The 13,842-nt window shown below is 41.2% G+C and overlaps 1 protein-coding gene across 3 annotated transcripts in view; it reads right to left on the minus strand.

Annotated features, from left to right (window-relative positions):
- LOC130209450 (storkhead-box protein 2-like) overlaps window positions 1–13,842 on the minus strand; it is a 55,406-nt gene that overhangs the window by 26,492 nt on the left and 15,072 nt on the right. The window contains exon 1 of one of the 3 annotated variants that reach the window (XM_056439105.1): window positions 344–416. The exons of the other annotated variants lie outside the window; for them this stretch is intronic. The gene's annotated coding sequence lies outside the window, so the exon portion shown is untranslated. Of the gene's footprint in view, window positions 1–343; window positions 417–13,842 lie in introns of those variants that run through there. 3 annotated transcript variants of the gene reach the window in all.

A 13,842-nucleotide genomic window follows, 5' to 3' on the forward strand; every position in this document is an offset into this window, starting at 1 on the left:
AAACAATCAGCCAGCCTCCTTTGTCCACAGCACTAAACCACACCCCCTCTTTTTGTCATGCACTCCTCTCTCTCTCTCTCCCCCCCCTCAATTTCTCTCTCCCTCCATCCTTCCATTTATCTTGCATTCTGTGAACCCCCAGTATCTATCTCTCCTACAAAATGTTTGCATCCATCCTTGAGCGTTCCTATCTCTTTCTCGCATTCTCTGTCCTCTCTCTCTCTCTAGAGCTGTGACGCTAGGCTGCTAAAGCTAACTAGCAGCTGCTGCTAACAGGCTAGCCAATGAAACAGTGAGACAGACAGTGAGACAGATAGACAGAGTGTGACAGGCAGATTCAAACCTTAGCTGATAGTAATCCACTTCCTTTGTTATCAAAATAATAAAATCCAGCTAAAAATGATAGTAGAGCTTCTGATGGTAGCGCAGCTCTCTTTCTTTCCCTCTCTCTCACACACACACACACACACACAGACTAGCTCATCCTCATCTCTCTCACACATTCTGCTCCTCCCCCTCCCCTCACACACACGCGCGTGCGTCGTCGTCCTCCTCCTCCTCCGGTCTCACGCGCGCGCAACCACACACACAGCCCACCCCCCCTTCACTATTTTCCCACTCACACAAATGAGCATTCAGTCAAGGGCTTCCCACAATCCCTTGCGCCACACAAAGACAAGGGGGTGTGACCAATCACACATCGCCTCACTCTGCTCCCGTGTTTTCTCTCCCCTCCCTCACTGTGTGATGCCCACAGACATACAAGATTGTGGGCGGGCTGCCAAGAGGGTTGCCATGACAACGCATCCCCAGTTGCTCTCTGTGGCTATCACACACGCACACACTTCAAGATCTCTGTAGCATGTCTCTGCTACATACATCTCTGCTACGCTCGTGAGTGCGAGCGCGCACATTCTCTCCGGTGTTGCAGTACTGCAGCTGGGTTTTGATGTGACCCAGTTAGAACATTAAAGCTGGATGTAGAACACACACACACACACATGTATATATATATATATATATACATGTATATATACACACAGGCACGTGCACAGGTAGAGCCCTAGTGGTGCTCAAGCACCAGCCCCTTTTGCCCTGGATGAGTAAAGTGCCCTTTATGCTGGAGACACATTTTTTTCATTCATCAGTATTTAAGAATAAAAGTTATTCTCTCTGTCATCAACCCCCCACAAATGTGTTTTAATATCCGACGGAGCATTTATTTGAGTTCTTGTGAGAATTTCTCCCCGACATGCTCCGCGGCGCTCACGAGCCCCCCCCCCCCCTCCTCCTCCTCCTCCACTTCCTCCTCAGCGCAGGTCTCCTCGCGCCACCAAACGGGTGCACCTCCTTCTCCTCTGACCCGCAGCATCAGACACACAGGTCATGACGGTGTTTGTCCCCTGACGTTGTTTTGTAACCACAACATTAGCGCTGCTGAAAACATGACGTCACAACTGGTCGACGTTTCCTAAAAAAAATAAACAAACAAAAACTCAGAAATCCATGATTTCAAAGCCTTGCAGCTGTTTACTGACGTCATGTTTGAGAGAGAGAGAGAGAGAGAGAGAGAGAGAAAGAGAGAATATTTTTTGTGTTGTATGAATGCTGTTTAGACAATTTTGAAAGTATGTTTATAAATTTCACAAGAATTCACAGCCAGAAAATAGCAGCTAAACTATTCTAACAATGCTAGCTCTCGGTGTCATGCTATCCTTGTGCCTCATTGTTTTATGTGTTATCTCTTTGTTTGGTCTGTTCGTCTTAGAACCATCAATCTTGTAGAAAATGGACAACACGGTTCAGCTAAAATAGTTTTAATTTACAGTAAAGTAACAACACAAATGATCCAAACTATAGTTTTTAGTCTTCTTCACTTTCAATAACACATTTTCGCTGCTTCTGAATTTCCTCTTGGCTGTTGATGTCGATCAATATCGCTCATTTTGAAAATGAGGTCAGAGGGCAATACGGGTCTGTATCAGACCAGCGAGGAGGGCGATAGTGGCTGGCATGACGACCCATTATCCAATCAGAACACTTGTACTGTTGCCATAGAATAATTCATCTTTATTCATAAACAACATGTAAGCTAGCTGTCTGATGCTGCCCAGAGGAGACGCAGGTCGAGGATGTATTGCATCATCGGTGTAATGCTGCTTATGCTTCAACTCTGCCAGAATTTTTTTTTTGGCAATGGGTGCCCTTTTTTTTTAGGTTTGAGCACCTGCCCCCCAAAATGTCTGTGCACGTGCCTGTATACACACATATATATATATTATATACACATACACATATATATATACACATACATATATATATACAGGACTGTCTCAGAAAATTAGAATATTGTGATAAAGTTCTTTATTTTCTGTAATGCAATTTAAAAAACAAAAATGTCATGCATTCTGGATTCATTACAAATCAACTGAAATATTGCAAGCCTTTTATTCTTTTAATATTTAATATTTTTTAATTGCATTACAGAAAATAAAGAACTTTATCACAATATTCTAATTTTCTGAGACAGTCCTGTATATACATAGAGAGAGAGAGCTGCAGGAATAATGCATTTTTTTAGGCCAACCTCCAAAGTTAGCATAAACTGGCGTTCAACAAACAGCAATGATACTTTCCCATTTTTTGGGGATTATTATATAACTAAAACATGTATGATACGTACACATTTTGAGCAAGATAATATTCAGAATGAACACCACTTCTATCATTTGTAATACAATTAATAGCAAGAAAAAGCTAACGTATGGCCAGAAAGGAACTCCACCACAGCCGCATGATTTCATGTTGCCAACTTGCCACCACAAAGCTAAAGGAGGACCAGTGGTCGGCATTATGATGTTAAGTAGTCTCATTTAGACACTTAATAGCTACATTTGCATTTTTTAAGACACGTAAAAGCCTCAAAATGCACACTGTATTTTATGACGTGGAACAAAATGTTACAATCTCTGAAACTTGTGTAAACAGACCTTATTCCAAGCCTCTAGTAGTCTAATTCAATCCAATTTTAGTTGTATAGTCGGAAGTCACAGATTTGCCTCAAAGCGCTTTACAATCTGTGTGACTTTCAACAGTAAACTGTCTGCCACATTGTTGTTCGCCAGGAAACAGCATGTAAATCCCCTCTAAAACTACTAATGAATGTTTTGACATTTCTGCTTGTGTATAGATAAAAGAAATTAAAACAACATGTTTAGAGGCGTTTCCCTCTGCGTTCAGTTTGAAAGCTAAGCTAGGCTAACCATACAATGATTCTCTGTACTTAAAGTCACAATCCTTAAGATTTCATCTCCTCTTGATTTACAATTTCTATTTAAGTCAATCTGAACATCTTACACTCAAAAAGCAAATACATTTCAAAATACATAACAAGAAAACATTTTCATCCACTATCAGAATGTTGTTCCGGTGCTCAGCTGTCAGCTAGTGGAAACATTAGTTTAGATTTGAATTTACTTAATTCATCCCTAGGGACATTTCTGGAAGCAGCTGCAAAACATTTTTTACAAATAAACAATACAACAAAATAAAATAGCAGGGCATATTACATCTAAGAATTCAAATAATAAAGTAAAATAAAATAAAGTAAAAATAAAATAAATATGAAGGTGTATACGATCTATCTACCTCTTTATCGGACGAGGAATTTCCGCACGCTGTACTAACAGTGCCTCAGAGAGTTCAAGAAGCATATGGTCTTCACCCAGCCAATCAGCGCAGAGCCCCTCATGTCACATCACCCGTCTTTGTGGTATTTGACCAATCAGCAGAGAACAGGTGCAAGCTTGATTTTCTCCTTTTTCCAAATCAACAACTAAAGTAGTTAAGTTGATGAAACTCACATGTTATGCTTGAATAGTTGTGCTAAGTAATTACATGCATGTTGTTTTTGGAGGACTTAGTCAAATGAGTGAAATTACGGAATGAAAAATGTGGGCACCATATTTGATCATATGACCGGTTCCCGTAGAAACTAGAATTGATATGGAATGATGGTTTTGGAACATATGAAGTAACAAGCCATACTTAGGGCTCGATCACACCTGACGCGACTCTCAAAAACGCGTAGCTCGCAAAACCATTGATTCCCTATGGTACTTTCAAATGCCGTGTGGTGCGTTTTTCTAGCATTTTTTAAGCGTGCTTAAAAGTTAAAATATTCTCAACTTTAAGCGCGAGGCGCGGAGGCGCACCGCTCATCAATGTCACACCCGGCAAGGCAGCCAATCGGATCAGGTGACTTTTTGTGTGTGTCTCCAGTCCACACCACATCCACGTTGTTTGATGACACCTCAAAGCTTTTATAACTACAGTCTTTTGATTGTCCTGACTGCAAATCTAAATAATAATAACAAACATTTTAAGAAAAAAGGTCCTCTGAATAATTCAGTGATCGGGATAACTATATAAAAACACTTATATATTATTATATATAATATGGTTAAAGTCATTCATGATGAACCAACTTCCTTTTTTTATTTTTTTTACTTGTGTGCCCTGCTAAGCTTTGAGCCTGTTCCATGATTCTGTTCCATAATTCTGTTCCATGAGTCTGTTCCTGTTCCATGAGTCTGTTCCAGGAGCCTGTTCCTTCGACGTGTCCCATCAAAGATGTGTTATTGCGAAGATCACCACATCGCATGTTCTCCGTGTCTCACTCCAATCTCATAAACGCCGGCCGTCTAATTTAACCCCCCCCCCTACCCAAAACAAAAACTCTTCGGATCTACACTATTCACGTGGATGACCTATTTTGATTTCAAAACGGCGAATTTTGCCGAAAGGTGACAAGTTTGCAGGTATGTTTCGAACACTATATTGTGATACATAGAGAATGTTAACCTATTTCTAGAAATATATTGAAGCTATAAATAGTGAATGAGTGATATTTGTTTTATTGCATGTGTTTAATTTTTTAGGAAGTGCCTGCTTGTGCATTTTAGGGCAAGAGGAGGCAGACTGTTATGTTGTCTTTGACTGTCGTGCCAGCTCACCTTGCCATCAGTGATGATGAAGAAGAAAGTGACAATGACGATTACGATGTAGCAGACCCTGACTTTGTCCTGACCGCCCACGACCACGACATTCCAGGCCCAAGCGACATGGGCCCCTCTGCTAAGAGGAGGCGCAGGCAGCCCGTAGTGGAGGTGCTCCAGGACAGTAACAAATGGGCACCCCCATGAAGGTCAAGCGATAAGACTGTTTGCCTACTCTTGTTGTCAAAGGATTTCAGAATCAAGGTCTTTAGGGCAGCCAGCAGCCAAACAAATCTAGCTCCAGAAGGAGCTCATTGGCCTCTGTTGACAGCCTGACCAGCATTGCTATTATCCCTAAGCCTGTCCCTCTTCCATGTCCCTGTCTAACACCACACATGCAACTACTGCAGCAGGAAAGCCAACACAAGCTCAAATGTGGTTTGCAAGGTCCACCTCTGCACTAACACTAGTGAATAATGTTGTGGCCTCTGGCCTCATGTTGTTGATGTGTATGTTGACTGTTCCAGTGCCAGCACGTGTTTTAATCTTTGAATCTTCTAGAAGTGATGTTTTAATGTTATGAAATAGAGGTTCCATTCACCTTGTATGTGTATTTCCAACTATTGACACACTCTGTCATCCTCATTGAATGTGTTGTAACTCTGTAATGATTCCTTCTGCACACATGACATTACATTGCATTACATGTCATTTAGCAGACGCTTTTATCCAAAGCGACTTACAATAAGTGCATTCAACCTAGAGTACAAACTAAGAACAAGAATACAGAAAGTAACATTTCCTCAACATTGTCGAACTACAAAAGTACCATAATAAGAGCCATTTAAGTGCCAATGAAGTGCTAATCTGTGTTTTAATCCAGTGACATCTCTTGCTTCTGTCCATCCGGGGAGAGGGATCCTCCTCTGTTGCTCTCCTGAAGGTTTCTGCCCTTTTTTCCGTGTGAAAGGGTTTTTTCTGTTCTTGGATTTTTTAAATATATGCACTTCTTAAATTTTCTTTACCACAAACGTGCAAGGAAGCAAATCTGGCAACTTCGTTGATGTTAATTTTCTACCTAAGAACCATACATCTTTTTTAATGTCACAACAATAAAACAGGATTGTTATGTTCTCCAATAGCACTGTAGTGTTGACATCTTTTATTTCAAAGTATTTCAATGTGTTCCCTATAAAAGGGATGAAGTGACAGCGGTGCAAGGTATATTGATGTTCAATCTGAGGAGGATTTGGCCAGAGGTGATTCATTATAAAGTCTTATAGTAGTGGGCAGGAATGTTCTCCTGTATCTTAGCTCTCCACTTTGCACGCAACCTGCAGCCCTGAGCCCTTCTCCGGGATCTCAGGCCGGGCAGAAGATTGTTTACCTACCACAATCAGTTCGTGGGAATAGACAATAGCCATTGTGTGTTACAACCAGAAAAGTAGGAGAACGCCACGAAAAAAGTTCAGTCCATTTTTCCAACCGTAATTTAAACCAATCATGAAAGAAAAGAGGAGAAAAGTGACACAAAGACCAATGAATTAAAACACACAGGGAGCTGCTGCGACAGACAGCCGCTGGCATGGCACCATCTTGCACATGTAGGCTTTGTAAAGGCCATTTGGTCACTATAACAGAAACAGAGAGAGAGTGCATCTTGAAGTAGCCAGTGCATACGAGAGGTATACGGGCCGAGGGTCAGCAGGGTGGCAGATATAGCTGGTAGAAAGACACAGTGGTGTAGTGAGTGTTATTAGAAGGCAGGCAGACATCTTTGTGGTAATGGGAGAGTGACTAGCATGTGAAAAGATGTTTGGGATTTGTTGATCTTGGGTGGACTGGAGGGGTGAATCAGTTCACATGAGAGAAAAGGGGTGAAAAGAAAAGGGGGCTCCCCCTTTTCTTTTCAGGGGCCCCTGATTGGCACCTCCCACAACTCTTATATCATGTGGCAACGGTTCAAATAGAAAATAAAGCATTTAAATCCACAATCATTTGCAGTACAGCAAGGGAGCATGTCAACACTGGCAGTGTTTGATTCATGATGCCTAAAGGGATCGACCCGTCTGAAGTCAGCAACTACAGACCGGTCTCTCTTCTTCCTTTTCTCTCCAAAACTCTGGAGCGAGCTATCTTGAGCCAAGTGTCCTCCTATCTCCACAGTAACAGCCTTCTTGACCCTCACCAGTCTGGATTCAAGGCCGGCCACTCGACAGAGACTGCCCTCCTTGCTGTCTCTGAGCAGCTTCACACTGCTAGAGCAGCCTCTCTCTCTCTTATCCTTTTGACAAACCACCAGATCCTGATCTCTTCTCTCTTCCTACCTAAGACCGCACAACTTGGAGAGGATCTGTGTCTGATCCTTGTCCTCTCACTACTGGGGTTCCTCAAGGCTCCGCTCTCTGTACAAATTCTCTCGGCTCTGTCATGGCATCTCCTACCATAGCTATGCTGATCTTCAGGTGGCGCGAATCTCTGCCTGTCTGACTGACATCTCTCAGTGGATGTCTGCTCACCATCTGAAAATCAACCCTGACAAGACCGAGCTACTATTCCTTCCAGGAAAGGCTCGCCCACCCACGACCTGACTATCACCTTCAACAGCTCTGTGTTGGCCCCTACCCTGACTGCCAGGAACCTCGGGTGACACTCGACAGTCAACTCCTGACGGCCAACATCACTGCGACGAGCTGCTCCTGTAGGTACATGCTGCACAACATCAGGAGAATACGCCCTTCTTACTCAGAAGGCGGCGCAGGTTCTGATCCAGGCTCTGGTCATTTCACGCCTTGACTACTGCAACTCCCTCCTGGCTGGTCTACCGCTAAGGCCATCCGACCTCTGCAGCTCATCCAGAATGCAGCAGCTCGACTGGTCTTCAGCCTCCGAAATTCACCCATACCACTCCGCCTCCGCCTTCCACTGGTTACCGGTGGCTGCTCGCATCCGCTTCAAAACACTGGTCCTGGCGGTGCTCTAGACGGATCGGGCCCCGCTACATCCGGGATATGGTCACACCGCACACCCCGCACGTCGCTCCGCTCGGCAACAGCCAACCGACTTGTGACTCCTGCACCTCGAGCTCATCACTCTACATCCAGACTGTTTGCTGTCCTGGCTCCTCAGTGGTGGAACGAGCTCCCCACTGACATCAGGACAGCAGAAAGTCTCGACATCTTCCGTCGGAGACTGAAAACACACCTTTCCCGACTATATCTGGATTAAAACACAGATTAGCACTTCAGTGGCACTTAGATAGCACTTACTTATGGTACTTTTGTAGTTCGACTATGTTGAGGAAATGTTACTTCCTGTATTCTTGTTGTTCTTAGTTTGTACTCTAGGTTGAAATGCACTTATTGTAAGTCGCTTTGGATAAAAGCGTCTGCTAAATGACATGTAATAATGTAATCTTGGGATATGTGAAAGTTGAAAATGCTTCTTGTGAATTTATTGTGGTCAGGGTCAGGGGATGCAGCCTCTCCTATAAACACCTTGCTGGGTCAACCGTTTGGACAAGGCCTGAGGCAGCATAACAATGACATTTACAATTCTAATAACTAAAGTATACATCTTAATCATATAGGTGTTTAATAAGACAGGAAAGTGATAATTATTCACTTAGAGTATTGTATTTAGCTCTTGTGCACAAACTAGAATTATTGATTCGGTACATGGATTCTTAGATAACTAAGGCTGCTTCTCTTTAAAAATGGAGACAGGAAGGTTGAGCTGGGAATTACAGCATTTTATGTAAACGGAATATATTTGGAACACGCACTAAAGAAAGCTAACGGAAGATTCTACAGCCAAGCTAGGGCTCTGTGACACTGTACTCGGCTTCAAACGTACTGCTTTTCAGATGGAATCATAATTACATTATTGCAAAAGACAAATAATCTAATCAATCAATTCATATATCTACAATTAATAAAAGTAATAGATTATATACTTTTATATATATCATTTATAATATATATAATACTTCAGAAATTAGATGATAGATATAATATATAAATAAATACTCCTTTCTAAATTCAATTTAAAAGTAACTTATGAAATAAATAAATAAATAATGATAATAGTAATATATATCTAAATATACACTACAGTTAAAAAATGTGGGCTCACTTTGAAAAATAAGGGCATTTCTAAGTTTCTTTTTCTTTTTCTAATTTAAACACTCTTTTTTTTCAATGAAGATAACATTAAATTAACCATAAATGCACTCTATACATAGTTAATGTTGTAAATGACTATTCTAGGTGGAATCGTCTGGTTTTTAATGAAATATCTACATAGGTGTATAGAGGCCCATTTCCAGCAACTATCACTGCTAATCGCCTTAGAAGACTAAAAACCCTTGTACAATTATGTTAGCACAGCTGAAAACAGTTATGCTGGTGAGTGAAGCTAAAAAACTGGCCTTCTTTTGAGCTAGAAGTTTGAAGAACAAAATTAATATTTCAAATAAAAAACATCATTTCTAACCTTGTCAATGTCTTGACTATTTTCTAATCATTTTGCAATTCATTTGACAAATAAAAGTGTGAGATTTCATCGAAAACATAAAATGTTCTGAACTTTTGAACGGTAGTAACATACCGACTCATATCCGAAATGAAGCAGAAAAATAAACGATCTAAGAGCCCAATATAATTAGAATCGTAACATTCATTCACTGCCCAACACTAATGTCAAATGAGAGAATAAAGCTGAATCAAGTTGTTAAACAGATTTATTACCTGCACACACATTTTATAAGAGAATAATATAATATTGTGGCATTTTTAGTTGACTTCACTAGACACGTGACCTGAATGAACTGAATTTAAAGCTACAAGGCAAAGACAATGAATTCAAATGTATTTTTGTAAAATTAAACATTTTACAAAATCTTTCTGTAATTTTTTTACATTTTTCAATCCAGTCTTTATTGTAATTTAAAATGAAAGAAGCATATTTATTAATTATTGTAGTATTTATATTTACCCAGTTAAATTTGAATACTAAAAATAAATATTGTTGAGATATTATTCATTCAGTTGTTGACTACATACTGATGTTGAAATAACTGTTATAGGCTACTTCAAAACATATGGGACTAAATCAGGCAAGTTAGACATTACTGTGAGGTTCCAGCCCTTTGCATGAAGTATACAAATTGCAGAGATTTTAAAGTGCACACGATTTTGCGAAAAGTATAAAACTGTCAGTGACAATTTGTACTCCAAGATGAAATCTGTAAAACAAATTCGACCCATCCCATATTTGCAGAGATATCTCAGTCTTGACCAAAGTGGAGAATGCACTGATTGACCATGCCTACAGTCAGGCTGCTGGCAGTGAAACATCACATGACCCAGTTTCTTTGAAGCATACCGAGGCCTTTTGAGCTCGAGATCAAAGATGACACAAACTATATCCCTACCAGTCTTTCATGTTTGAACACCGTCAACATGGAGCATCTCTGAACCTGATTATCTGTTTGGATACCACCAGATGAAGGTGGCCATATTAAATATTCACATCTGAATGCTGCTTTTTTCTCAGCAATCCATATCTGTTGAGTCAGAATGACATCCGATTGTTAACATGAACAAGTCTCACCCTAATCCTCAGACAAGAGACGCTATGCTACTGTGGAACAGCAGTGTCTATCAAGGACACAAGGTGTAGAGTTGCAACCGGTTGTGTGTGTGTGTGTGTGTGTGTGTGGAATTGAATAAAAAAGTACAAATACATAAGTTGTAAAGAACACTATTTTTCCTGTGACTGTCCTCAGTCCAAATGTGTTGACAACACAAATAAAATGTGTAAACCCAGGAGGACCCCGGTCAGGAACTCGGTGACCACAAAAGAGCCCAAACCAGAAGGATTCAGCACAGGACAGATCACAGCAGTTTAGTGAAAGCCATAATAAAAAGCTTCATCAGGATGTCGGAGGACTGTAATCCTTGGTTGATCAGTCTTAAAGCTGAAGCTTGTTCCAGTCTCAACTTGAGTTACATAAATTCTCTGAATAGATCGACAGATTAATTTGCAGCTCAAGACGATGACTGAGAACTAACTCGTACAACCACGATATAAATGGATGCTGGTGCTATAGTGTAATGGTACAAGTCTCTTATTTGATATTTCCAGGGTTTTTCCTGCATAGAGAAAATGTGGGCGCGCGCCTAAGCCGTTTCCCCGAACGCCTATGACAAATCCCGAGCGCCTAAGGCAAAAAAAAGTCCGCGATGGAGAAAAAAAAAAAACATAAAAAATTTGTTCATCACGTGCATGTCAGCGAATATGTTCTCAATAGTATGTTTCAAGTAGGAGCACCGAAGACCCATTTTGACCCAGGAAAACCCCCGATTTCCTCGCTTGAACTGAAAGTCCTTCTGGCCTGCCATCCTGAAGGTCGTCTCAGAGCTCCGATTACTGCTCTGATGAGCGAGGAGGGATCTCTCAGGAGCCACAAGTAATTTTACACCTAGAAATAGAATGTGAGTTGAATGCAACAGGTGTTTGCGCTTATTTCTATTTTGACTACAACCCGTTAAGTTATGACAGAACAGACCCCTTTCACATGCCTGTTTAATAACATGTAACGTTACGACAATAACAAAAGTGCCAGCATTCATGTGGCTGACAGTTTCTGTTCAGCGGTTAATTTCGAGAACCAAACTGTCACTGATGAAGGCTAAACCATACATGAACCATCATTCATTGATGTACATGTAATGCGAGTGTGACATAGCTTAAGGTACTTCTTTACTATTATTGATAATCTTACTTTTCTATATTGTATTATTAATCAATGTCCCACGATCACCATTGTCCACATACCCACTGTTTCTGTTGTAATTATTAGGACCCCTTATTGGAAGTAAGACTCATGAATCAAATTGCCTCTGTGAAAATATTTTTTAAATGTGTTCATGTTTTTGTTACTTCTAGACTAGACTAAGAAAAAGAGAAATGTACACTTTTATTTAACCCTGTGGGGAAATACTTCTCTGCATTTGATGAAGCAGCAGTGGGCTGCAGTGAATGAAGCACCCGAGGAGCAACTGGGCAGGGTTGCCAGGTCTGTGTGACAAAACCAGCCCAATGGCCAATCAAAACCAGCCCAAAACCAGCCCAATGGCCAATAAAACCAGCCCAAAAACCAGCCCAATATCAGACCTCAAAATATGCCCGTGCCAAACCATATACACTGCTTTTAAAGTGTGTGTATGTGGGCGTGTCCCATGTCCATGTGTGTACGTGCTGATCTGGAGTCAGTTTGGTAGGATTTGGGTATAAATAAATTATTTCATTTAAAATATGGATTTTTATTTAAAGATATTCATGTAATTTGCATGCAAAATAGGTCTACCCGAACCAGCGGACAAAAAATTCAACCCGCGGCAACACTTCAAAAGTAGCCCAATTCCGCGGGAAAACCGCGGACCTGGCAACACTGCAACTGGGGGTTCAGTGTCTTGCTCAAGGACACTTGAACGTGAACTATGGCGAGAGCAGGGATCGAACCGGGTTCCTTGTGGTTACGGGACGACCACTCTCACCATGAGCTACAGCCGATTCCGAAAACATTACAATAAAGGAAGGTGGAATGAACACATTTAAAAAATGATGAGGCGGTAACGTACACTATGAAAGTTTGCCATGTTACATTCGGTACCTAGGCTTCTGAGGCCAGATAAAACACAGACTCTCCCAATTCTGTATGAAACTGAATTTTACTAAAATAAGCATTTTTCAGCCGATAGCTAGACGGTGTGCCTTGACTGCAGCTTTTTATCTGTGCAGTCAGAAAAGCTCCCAACCACTGATAACATTTATATTTTAAGTCAAGTCAGTACCCATATTTGCAGCATGAACTATGGGGAGAGCGGGGATCGAACCGGGTACATTGTGGTTACGGGATGACCACTCATCCCCATGATGAGCTACAGCCGACTACTTATTATCAGCCTCTTCTAATAAGTCTCTTAGTCTCCAGTTGATGGCACTCGTGCACTCATAAAAAGTTGCCGACTGCCTGTTTGGACTCCTCCACCGTGCCTCTGCCCCGGTAAATGACTCACGTCTTCTGTCCCTGACCCCGAGATTCTTGCCTTGCATTTGCTTTAGTAAGTCACCATAGCCTTCTGTCCCTGACCACGGGATTCTTGCCTTGCCTTTGCCGCGGTAAGTCACCATAGCCTTCAACAATTCTGTTTTCCTAACCACACCCGTTACAAACTCAGTCTTGTGGTCTCGGTCACTCTGTTGTTACTGGAGTGGTCCATATTGGGGTATTACATGATATATATCGCTATCGAGATATAATATTGGGATAGAGGATTTTGGCTATGTTGTCCAACCCTAGTCCAGTTACCTCCCAATGTGTAACGATAATGTGCATCAGAGGGGATTTCAGTTACGTCAAGGAACTCTACACCACTGCTTAGACGACTAGCTCGACATGACCTAAAACAGATGGGAAAGTTGTTTGACTGTGAGGTGAAAAGTTCGACGAACCAAACAACATTATAGAAAGTCTTTGGAGGCAAAGTATCTAGGCATTTTTCGGTGACATTGTCATTATTAATCAGACATAACTGCATATAATCATACACTAATTACTCAAAATAAAGGGGAGTAAAAACACATGTTCAGTTCTAAGCTGATGCAGCAGCTTCTAAACTTTAGTGTTGAGCCCTAACATTTGTCTTTATGATTGCAAAATTACAAATATTTATAATAATGAATCCTTTATTATTCCCACAGTGATTCTTCTCTGCATTTGACCCATCCTTAGATATAAAGAAGCAGTGGACTGCAGTGAAGCGCCCGGGGAGCCACT

The sequence above is a fragment of the Pseudoliparis swirei genome, chromosome 19 (assembly GCF_029220125.1).
Source record: "Pseudoliparis swirei isolate HS2019 ecotype Mariana Trench chromosome 19, NWPU_hadal_v1, whole genome shotgun sequence".
NCBI lineage: Eukaryota > Metazoa > Chordata > Actinopteri > Perciformes > Liparidae > Pseudoliparis > Pseudoliparis swirei.